General features: G+C 41.0%; 1 protein-coding gene across 1 annotated transcript in view; it reads left to right on the top strand.

The window, feature by feature from the left end:
• Positions 1-4732: 4732 nt before the first annotated feature.
• Positions 4733-11410, top strand: part of LOC102543787 (potassium voltage-gated channel subfamily B member 2) — a 166665-nt gene continuing 159987 nt past the window's right edge. The window contains exon 1 of the mRNA XM_072951666.1: positions 4733-4830. The gene's annotated coding sequence lies outside the window, so the exon portion shown is untranslated. The remainder of the gene's footprint in view (positions 4831-11410) is intronic.

Here is an 11410-nt window from a genome sequence, read left to right as displayed (position 1 = left end):
GTAGTTCTAAAGATGGATTCAAACACAGTACTTACAGTTCTGCTACTACATAGCAAAAAAAAAAATATGTTATGTTTAAGCATTTGACATTTTCCAAGAAGTTCATGCTCAGTACAAGAATTGTTTTTTTAAAAAAAATACAAATACAGTCAGTCTGGAGTTTATCTCTTACTTTAAATCTTCAAAGGGCAGCCAAATCTGTCTCAACAAAACTCAAAAGAATCAGTGAGATAGTACTTATCTCCTCAATGAAGAACACACAAACAGCTCATTTATTTTTCAAGCCTTCACTGCAATGTACAAGTATAGGATTTCAGTGGCTGCTAGGATTCTGTGAGTTGCTCTAAATTGCCCAGCTTTCCTACACTTTCAATTAAAAGGGAAAAAGAAGGCACTTTAAGTCTAAAAATGTGGTAAATCCTAATCACTCTTCAGTGGCTGCTTTCTTATATGACGATGAGCATCGTAACAGTATTTTCTCCATTTAAAAAAAAGTGTAGCCCTGATCTATGGATATATTTGGTTAATAATGAAAAGCCTAGTGTTCTCATGGTGCTGATGTTTGCAGAAGATTAATATTCACCCATCTTTGGATATAACCATGTTATACCAAATGAAACAAAACCTGCCTCTCAACTCTTAAAGATAACTCCTGTAGCTTATTAACATACATCCTTCCAGAATACATAACACACACACTAAATTTATGTTTTTGTATTTTTCCTTTAATGTAGTTCACATCACTTTTAAAGACTCTTCCTCTAAATTCGCTTTTATTTCTGTTTGATTTCACTCAATATGCTATATACACTTCTTTCCATTTGACTTTTTAAATGAATTTAAATCAAATTCTAATTATTTAGTCTCCAAAAATTTGCAAATTCTTCCCCTTCTCCTTTTAGCATTTTAAAAAATGTTCATTCTCCAGCCTTTTCTCCTTTATTCTCATCTATACAGGCTCTTCCCGTAAGTCAACTCGCCAATGAAAATTCCAGTTTGGTAAGTTAAAGTGTAGTCAGTAACTATGTTATTCAGATTATACTAAATATTTTTCAGATACTTTATTGAACAAAAATTACCAAAAATCTATTTTTCTCGGTATTGTGTGTATATACATCAAAATTCCAATATACAGCATCGTGATGTATGAGGAAATAACATTGTTCATCTAAATTAATCTTATGATACACATAAGATTACTTCAGGTTAACCTTATATTAAAGTGATTTATTTTACCAAGTGTTATGAGGAAAGCATTTTGACATAGTAAACAGATATTTCTCCTCTTTTTTATTAACATGATTTCATCTCATGATAAATCTGAGAAATTGAAATACAAGCAAAAGGAACATTTCATAAACATTAATAAAGGTCAAAAAAGATGGCTTAAGAAGCAATGTGAAAATATGTCTAACTTTTCAGCTAGATCGTTTTGATCTTTTGTTTGGAGAATAATTTAAAAAATACATAATTATACAAAAAATACAAAACACTAAGGCAGTAAAACCACATGGTGATAATCAACACAAGAGCCTTAGCAGCCATCCAGAATTCAAGCTGTGCATATGGAGAACTCAGCTTTTCAAAAAAAATGTGTATATTAAGGTTATTCTCTGTAATCCATTTGAGCTATGAGTAATTTAGTAAGTAGAATTAGATTTTATTTCCAAAGGTTGTTTTCCGTATCACTGCATGCTTACAGACAAGACTTAGGCATGATGGGTCCTAGCACCCTACTTCCTGTTAGTGGAGATAGCAGCAGTGTTTTACACGATAAATAATTTGCTCTCTTGACCTATGACCACTTAGTAAGAAAATGGATTTAAATTTCTAAACTCTTACGGAAATTTAAAATAAAAAATACTTTTAACAAATACTTGTCAAATAATTAAATTCTTATTGAAGGTGATGAGTGATGTTGATGTGGGCTAGGAAAGTAAGGGGATTTTTCACCACCCATAAAATGTGTGAAAGATAATACTACTTTACGTTTAGGCACACCTCAAAATGAATCTTTTTTTCTTTTTTCTTTTGTTTCATGAGGGGGAGGTAGGTAGGTTTATTTATTTATTTATATTTGGAGGAGGTACTGGGGATGGAACCCTGGCCCTCCTGCCTGCTAAGTATGCGCTCTACCACTTGAGCTATACCCTGCCCCCTAAAAACGAATCTTAAGCAGTCTTTCTAGACGAAATATTTTGTAAATTCCATTCATTTAACAAATACCGAGTGCCTGACAAAAGTTGCAAAATAGTATCTGTTGGATGAATAGGTATCTCAAACGTGCTTGGCTTTGGGTTATAGGGGAAAAAATGCAAAGTGATATGGAATCCACCCTGGAGAAACATTTAAAGTGGTAAGGCTTGTACATAGAAAGCACATGTATTCTGTAGGGCGCGGAAGGTGATATGTCTTTAAAAAGATAGTTCTGACCACGTACTACGTACGTACGACAAAAGGGAGGGGTCACGGAGGAGGCCAAGTTTGAAGCGGGCCTTGAAGTGCTGGAATGGTTTAGACCTAAGACTGGGAGAGGCGCATCCCAGGAGAGACTGGCGTGCAGTGCACAGAAATCAGCAGACACTGTTTAGTAGGGAATGTGGACGCTAGGAAACGTTCATGAACAGAGAAGTGTTATGTCAGGGTGCAGTCGGGGAAGAGTAACCTGCAGGAAGTACTTATACGACACTGGAAAGGCTGGAGGCGAGGCGCAAGAATGGATATTCTGCAGGTCCCTCGAAATGTGGAGCTGAGTCTTGAAAACTGGTCAGGAGTTGGCGATAAAGGTTTGGGGATCTGGGAGTCCTTTTCCTTCCCCTAGTGTACTTGAGAAGTACTTGAGACGCCCGGAGGACAGCAGAGGACCAGCACAGGTCTTGGGCGGAGGGCGATGGCGTCTGAAGGACCAACGTTTATACTAAGCATCCGGCCCAACATCTAGCACCTCGGAAAAAACCACTTAGCACAAGGTGAGGTCCGCGGAGAGGTGGGAAGTCAAAGTGTAGAGAATCCTAGATAGTAGCGCATCCCAGTGTACGTCAGGGCTAAAACAGAAGAAAGAATTAAATGAGATATTTTAAATTGAGTGTATTTAGACCTTCTTCCATAGCTGTATTTCCCGACCTAAAGAAACTCAGAAAGGAGTTCCAGCTTTAAAAATATTGTCATGGCCTACATTCTTTTTAAAAGGGGTTTCAAGCTACGATGGTTTCCTGAAAGCCGGTAACTATGCCGGCTGTCTCTACCTCGTTCTTGTTAAGGAGTACATAGGTCAGGAACCCGGAGAGCCCAATGATGTTATTATTCAAGTTTATCCTGTCTTTACCTTGACTTGAAGGTGGAGAAAGGTCTGGGTGTCCATCTGGTGGCCTCGCCAAGGAGGAACTTGGCTCGGTTCTCTGGATGGCAGGGAAAGCGGGCAAAAGAAAGCAAGCCAGAGTATCAATAGCGCCCCCGTGGGAAGCAAGAGTTAAGGCTGTTACCGACCCGGCTTTTCTCTCAAACCCAGGAAAGCGGGGTTACTGGGGCTGACGGCGGCCCTCGAGCGGAGCTGGAGGTGGGAGGAGGAAAGTCAGGTCCTATCTGCGCCCCTAGTTATCCCCGCACTCCTTCCCCGGGAGAAAACTCTAGGCCCCATCACTCAGGAGCGGTCTCTCGCTCTGGTTGCCCGGGTAGAGCAGCTGGCCGGGGTCAGGGGCACGTAGGGGCGAGCTGGGAGAGCCCAGCAGCTGGGAGCAGAAGGGCCCAGGGAATCCCGCGAAGCCGCCCGAGCGCATCCCGGCGGGGCGGCCCGGGCTTTCCCCGCCGCCGTGTGCGCGGCGCCCGCGGGGCTGCGACCCTCCCTCTCCGCAGAGCGGGAGCCGCGGAGGGAAGCAGGTGGGTGTGGAGCCAGGCCCGGGCCGCGGGGAGCAGCGGGCGCCCGGGAGGAGTGGGAGGCGCCCGGCGAGGTGTGGGCGGTGCCCTCCCGCCCGCGCCCCGGCCGCGCCCTGGGCACCGGGGCGCTGTCCCCGCTCGAGCGCACAGCTCCCGCGCCGCGAGGCCGAGCCCGGGCGTCCCTGGCGGTGCCCGGCCGGCCGCGCAGCCCCGCCGCCCACCTCGAGAACCGCGAGCGCCCAGGAAGAGGAGGCAGCGGCGGCGGCGGCGTTCGCTCCAGCCCGCGGGTGCGCGGAGCGCGGGAGGAGGCGGAGCGCGAGGTGGGGTGGCCGCGGGCGGGTGTGCGCGCCGGAGCCGGCGCCCCCGAGCGCCCCGCCTCGCCTCCCGCGCCCAGCCTCTGCCCGGCTCCGCCACAGACACACACCCACCAAGCACCCACCGCCCTCCGCCCCCACCGGCCGCCGCCGCCGCCGCGCCGCGGGCCGCCCGACCGAGCGGCAACTCCCCGGCTGGCGCGGCTCGCCTTCTCGGCTCCTTCCGCACGGCGAGCTCAGCCCCGCTCGATTTTTCCTTTTCTATCCCAGCCCTCTCCGGTCTGGGCGGCGGCGGCGGCAGGGGGATGGGGGCCAGCGAGGGGAAGGGGGTGAAGATCGATGAAGATTATTGTTCTTTTTAAGGATGCCTTAGCTTCCTCCCGCCGCCTCTCTTTTGAGCCTTCCTACTAGAGACCGTGAACCAGAGTCAGGGATGTGAAGAGAGGGGAGGGGGGAAACGCCAGGAGCTCCAGCCAGCCGGGGAGACCCTCCTCTCCGTGGAGGGGAGGGGGATTTCCAGCGACAGATCATTGGCGAAGGGGACCGTCGCGGGGAGAGGAGCCCCGGAGGGAGCGGGGAATCCCACAGCCCTTTGTGGCGCCCGAGCCCGTGCTGCCGGCTGAGCGGGGTCGGTGGGAGCTAGGTAAGTGGCGGGGGCATTGCTGCTCCCCGAAGGGGTCTTCCTTTAAGAATGCATCATCGCGGGCAGCCTAGCCAGACTTGAGTTGCTAAAGGAATTGGAAACTGCCATATGGCACTGAGTGGGCTTATAGACAAAGCTGACTTAACCCTGAGAGGGTTATTAATGTAAGGCTCCGTCCCCGTGGGGAAGGCGCCCAAGTGTCAGCCCCCCGAAAATCTTCCAAGCAGTCTGCCTGGAAAGGGATGGGAAATGTTATTTCTAGGAGATGAGCTCGTGTTGCCTTCTGTTCATTTGTTGGTAAATGCCACACTCACATGCACACACTTGTGGGACGGGATTTGGGGAGTGTGATGTCTCTGATATATGAACAGTCCTCAGAACACAGAGACGTGCATGCATTCTGCTCTCCAAGCGTGCACGGTCTCCGTTCTGTAGCACACGGTTCCTGAGAGAGAGAACGAACGAGTCTCTAAGGAAAGAGCTTCATGGCTGTTTCCAACGCACTCTGCTAGTGTCTTGGGAATACAGTTGCCCTGAATGGCACCAAATGACACTGACCATTTGCCTCATTGTTTGCTTCCAGGGCTTAAAGACCGCTTTCAAAATAGTATGCTGCTTTCCATTTTCTAGAATTATGAGCGTTTTTGTGTATTCATTCATAAAAATTCTGTGTGCAGTATGCCCAGACATGCCATGTATACATCATTTATGACTGCATAAGTGTTATAATAATAGGTTACACTGAAAATGTAGGATGCACAGATGTACACCGGGTTCATTTCATTGCAGGTTCAGCATTCCTTCTCATCAAGTTATGCAATAATGTCAGTATTTTAAATAGCATTTTACATCTCTGTTTTTGCATTGATGCGTTTTTGCATTTTGTTGGGAATCTGATTTTTTTAAAGCTCAACTCAAAGGAAAAGTAGAGATTTGTTTTTGTTTTTAACCGTGTAGTATTGTGTGGGACAGAGGTCTCTCGGTTTATTTACCAAAAAACCATCGATTGAAATATCACATTTCACAGGACCAGAGAGAGAGAGAAATTCCAGTCAAAAATCAGAAGTCCAACTTGTCAGTACTGAGTAACTTACTGGAAAGATTTTGAAAAAGATGATAACATTCAAAAAATTATGTAGTTATAAAGTTTTACTTTATTTCATTCTTTATGTGTGTGTGTTTACACGTGTGTATCAATAAATGTAAAGTTGTCCGAAGCTTACATGTAACAGATATAAGATCTATGGTCAGCTGGACTAGAGAGTTCTTGGTTCTTAAATTCATCACAGCTTAAACAGTTCAGTGATTTGGCACACTGCGCACGTGTCTGTGCTGCTGGAGATGGGGTTTTTAATGTAAGGCATAAATATGTGATTACTTGTGTGGCTACATAGACTTTCTGAGAATTTGGAGGGTCCATTGTATAAACAACGATTCTTCCAGGGAATGAAAAGTAACCTCATGTTCTAAAAGAGTTAACATGCCTCCACCAAGTAAATAGTACAATCCCCTCCCTCATGCTGTCAGGTTCAGACCAATTGTTTATCACAAATAGAATTGTGTCTGATGCACTCTCTTGCCTTGTCTGGCACGAATCAGACTCTTGGAGAAAGGAGTGAATCACTTGGCAGTTCTCTTTGCGTTCTTCCTCCTTTTAACCTTCACCTTTCCCTCTCTGCGTTAGTGTTCCGCAACCTCCCTCATGCACAAATGCACACCCTGCTTCTAGAAAATAACTCTATTGCCTGCCATTTGGAGAATTCTAGTGTCTCTGTCTTTTCTCTTGCTCCTGTGTTTTTCTAAATAGAATCAATCCAGGCATCTGTTGAAACTATTTCCAATCTCACTTGTCTCCAAATCCCAGAGTTCAGTTTTCCAGGCATATATGTTTGCTGAATATTCAGATGGGATGGGTGAATATTACCTTAGCCAACGTCTCATCTGGCTTTTAAAGTTTCCTTGTTGACACTGTAGGGCAACTATGAACATGAACTCACCCTTCTAATCTCTAGTGTGGTAACAAAAGTGAGACCGCCAGAGAGATGAAATGACAAGATATGCTTTCAGTCATGTTCCTTGGCAACTTAAAAGCATATTTGTGCAGGTTTTTTGCTACCTGTCTGTGTATCTGTGCAAAATCTTATTTAAGCATTGAAAAAAATTTTTTTCTTGAATTTGTATCCAGCATTTTGCAATAGTATTCTAGAGAGACTGGTTCACATGTATGTGTGTGTGTTGTGAAAGTAAACCAAAGGACTGCTAAAATCTAGGAAATCTACAAGACATAGTTTATTCTGATCTAATGCATTTTTTCCTTGACAAATTGTAAGAAAGTAATTAGTTCCTTGAAATTTGCTATCCTTTAGAGACTGATTCCTAAGGAACATCCTTAGAGTTGATGGGACACCTCCTCGTGTACATTGTAAGTTAAACATATATGGTTAAGACTTTCTTTTTGCTTCAGAATGTAATATTACTTGAGGTTTGCATATATTTGTCAGGTGGATTTTACATAAAACTCGGAAACCTATTATTCTCATAAGCACTTCAGAGGATTGGAGAGTACACATGCACTACATACGGTATTTTTTAAGTCCAGAGTTTTTTTTTAAGGTAAAAGTTTATCACCTTGTTACTCCCAAAGTGATAAAATAAACTTTAAGGAGCAGCACAAACTTAAAATTTTTAATGCTTTACTACAAGTATCTTCGTACTCCAGATCGGTAGCCCATTCTTTTCATTGCTTATTTCCTCCTTCAGCTTCTTAGATACATATTCCCACCAACTCTTCACTGCAAGTCCAGGCTGTCTGGCAGAAGGTCAAGTGTGTGAGACTAGGGTCTCTGTGGCCTCTGTGAGCCAGACCCAACTGTATCACCTTTAAGGGAAAAGTGCCTGTTCCTGTAGGCTGAATTGCACCTGTCTATACTGTCTGGTTTAAGGCCATGTATTCACTCACTAACTCATTCATTAATTCATTCATTGCTCATTAAGCAAGTATTAGGAGAAGGGTACTTGATTAAAGTATAACCAACGTAAAAGAGATAGAAGACATAATCCCTGCCCCTCAAGGATTTTTTACAATATAGAGAGTAAAACTTGAATAACTAATAGGAGAATCATGTGTCTGCTTCAAAATCAGGGATTTCCTGCTAACAGAAATACATTCAACAGTTTCATACTTCATAAATTAAGGCAGATTGAGGAAGAGGATCATGAAAATTTGTCACAGTCTCTGCATTGGGGAATTACTAGAAAACAATAATAATAATAACTTATTAAAATTTTTAAATTTTAAATTAAATAAAGCATTATTAGTAATATTTACATTATTTTTGTTTATTTCTTATAAGTAACATTTACATTATTATTTTATTTGTGTAAGTAAAATAAATTTATTTTCATTATTATTATGACAAACCATTGAGCCAACTACTTTTTACATGTTTTACAAATACTAAATGTTTTAATTCTCACAACCACCCTATGAGGAAGCTCTTACTAATACTCTTCACTAGATAGCTATAAAAGTTAAATTACACTGGAATTTGACACAACATTGTAAAATGACTATAACTCAATAAAAAATGTTATTTTAAAAAAAGTTAAATTAAAGAGACTTTTCTTGTCTAAAGTCACAGAGGAAGTAAATGATACCATCAGACTTGAACCCAGGCATTCTGGCTCCAGTCAACTACTATGACATTAAGTATCAAGGAACTTGATCCCTGGCAGAATAAGAAAAGATGATTGTAGCTCCTAGATTTATTTGGAGTTATATCCCGCCATGAGAGGAGGCCGTAGTTGTTATGACAGGGGATGCTTGGAAAAGGCCAAAAGTAGAGACTTTATTTTAAATAGGAGAAAACTCCAAAACTTTCATTATGAATTTGAAATTAGAAGGTAGTTTAGTTAGAGGCTAATTTTTTGGAAGTACAGTCGATTTACAATGTTGTGTTAATTTCTCATATACAGCATAATGATTCAGTTATGAATATATATATATATTCCTTTTCATATTCTTTTTCATCATAGGCCATTACAAGGTATTGACTATAGTTCCCTGTGCTATACAGTAGGACCTTGTTGTTGATCTATTTTATATATAGTAGTGTGTATCTGCAAATCCTGAACTCCCAACATATCCCTCCCTGCCACCCCTTTCCCCTTTGATAACCATAAGTTTGTTTCCTAATGTCTGTGAGTCTATGTCTGCTTTGTAAATAAGTTCATTTATGTCCTTGTTTAAAAAAATGGTGATTGGGCTTTTATCGGAGTGCTAACGCATTAGGAAGTACTGGCCTTACAATGACGGCAGAGACTGACGCAGGCCAAGACACGTGATCTGACTGGTCAGTTTCTAATTCTAGTTTATTTCATTTTCACTTTCAGTTCTTTTTTAATTACAAATTATTTTGGATATAGTGTTATAAGTATTTTAATTTATTATGTTTAGGTTATATATCCATATAATAATAGAGAATGACTAGTTTTGCAATATAATTTTCTTTTACCCATGTCCTCACTTTTTCCTCTGCAAAATGTATCCCCAGTGTACTGATGGAAAATAGAATATAGTCACTTAACAGGTTTACTTTCTAGTATATTGTCTAGAGTGCCTTTTATTTTATGAAGTGACAACTGTAATAAAATCATGAAAACATAAGTCAAATCATAAATTAATGAGATCTTCATCAACAAAAGTTTATGTAATATTTGAAGGAAAGTTCTTTCTAAATATCCACGGCTTCTGTTTATGTGAAAAATACCATCTGGATTAAAGTTGGACGATAAAATGGCTAAATATTGGCCTGAAGGATGCCATACAATCAAATATTTAGATACAGCCTCATGATTGATTAACATTTTTATTTTTCTCACAAATATTAGGTCTCACAGGCCCAGTCACATTGTACGGACAACTCTCAACCTACAATTGGCTTGTAGCATAAAAGTCAGTTTTTAAAGTTTGTTTTTTTCGGAACTTGTCATTCATTTATAGAAACAGTACTTGGAATGATGCTTCGATCTCTAGACCAATCCACAAATACCCTTTTAATCAATAGTCTACCTGAAGTACAGTGCTGTTAGCACTGAAAACACAGCCATTATGTATAGCAATATTACCAGGGAATAATTTGATTTAAATAGTATTTATTGACTGTTTCTTCTGTGTAGGGTTCTTTTAGGATACACAGGTGAACAGAGAACTGCCTGGAACCACAAGGAGGAGAGGAAATTGAGAGAGTTTGTATGTAACTGATTTTGACATTAGGCAGAATGAAGAAAGCTTTATAATATTGGTATAGGCAAAATGTGGAACAATTGATTCAGACTTCAGTGGAGACAGCCAGGGACTGCGTACCTCCTCAGGATCCTCATTTGTTATTTCATCCTGAAGGTATCTACTGAGCTTTCTCTCTGAGTCAAGTCCTAAGTTAGGTGCTGGGGACATAAATATGAATAAGACATCATACGTTCACAGCCTACACATGCAGATTCATAAATCACAACAAAACGTGGTAAATTCTATTGGTGGAGCAGGATGGCAGTTCAACTGAGTAACCGCCTAACAGAAGCATCCCAAGAGTAAAAGAAATATGGTTTCTTTGAATTCCTAGATGTATTTAGCCACAATTCTCTATTCAGTCAGACCCAGAGCCTTCTTTTAAAAAGCAGTATTTTGCAATGTCCCTTTTACTTTCCTGAAATGATGTTTACAGGTAATATAATCTGTCTATACGTATAATGTTTTAAAAATTGATATAAATTCTCCCTCTGTAATAGAAACAAGAAATAAAAGGAAAGTAGCTTATGAAAATTGCAAGTATATCATTGTGTGTACACTCAGGTATAACTACACTAAAAATGTCATAAAGCATTCAGATGCCTGCTACTTAAAATGCAAAATTTGGATTTAAGAGAAAGTATTCAAGTGAATATTGCTGACTCTTTGGTATACTTGGCATTTTGAAATAAGAGTGAAGTAAATATGTTCATAGAGTGTGACAGTTACAGCTGCAAACAGATGTGGGTGTGCTGTATTTATTGATGAAGCAGTTAACATGAGCAGCGTTACAATGGGTGATGTGACTTTCCAAAATGGTGAGCAAATCTTGGTGAAGTTCCAAATATGGTAGTTATATTCCTAGAACATTCCTATGAAAAACGATTTTACATACAACATGGTTAGAATGTGGTCACAGATGATAATCAAGTCTTCATTTACATGTATGTCTGGTGAAAGTGTGAAAATAATGGAGGATGCAGAATTTCTACCCACATTGTAGGATTTCTTGAATTCCTGGGTCTTGTCTTCCAAATACTAACAATTTTTGAAGACTTATTCAAAAAGATTGTATTAATCCCATTCAGCAACACTGATTATGGCTGTATTCTCCCACTGAAAGAAGCCAATCCAATTCTAATGCATAATTTTGAAAAAGCAGACTTCTCTGAGTTTTTAGTAAGAAGGTAAATTTAGAGGCTGACTAAATAAACGAAATAAACAGCAGCAAAATTAAACCATGCAGATTTCTAAGCACTAGAAACAAACTAATAGTAGGCACAATATTTGAGA

Source organism: Vicugna pacos, chromosome 29 (assembly GCF_048564905.1).
Source record: "Vicugna pacos chromosome 29, VicPac4, whole genome shotgun sequence".
NCBI classification, from domain to species: Eukaryota; Metazoa; Chordata; class Mammalia; order Artiodactyla; family Camelidae; genus Vicugna; species Vicugna pacos.
This window is presented reverse-complemented; position numbering and strand designations above follow the sequence as displayed.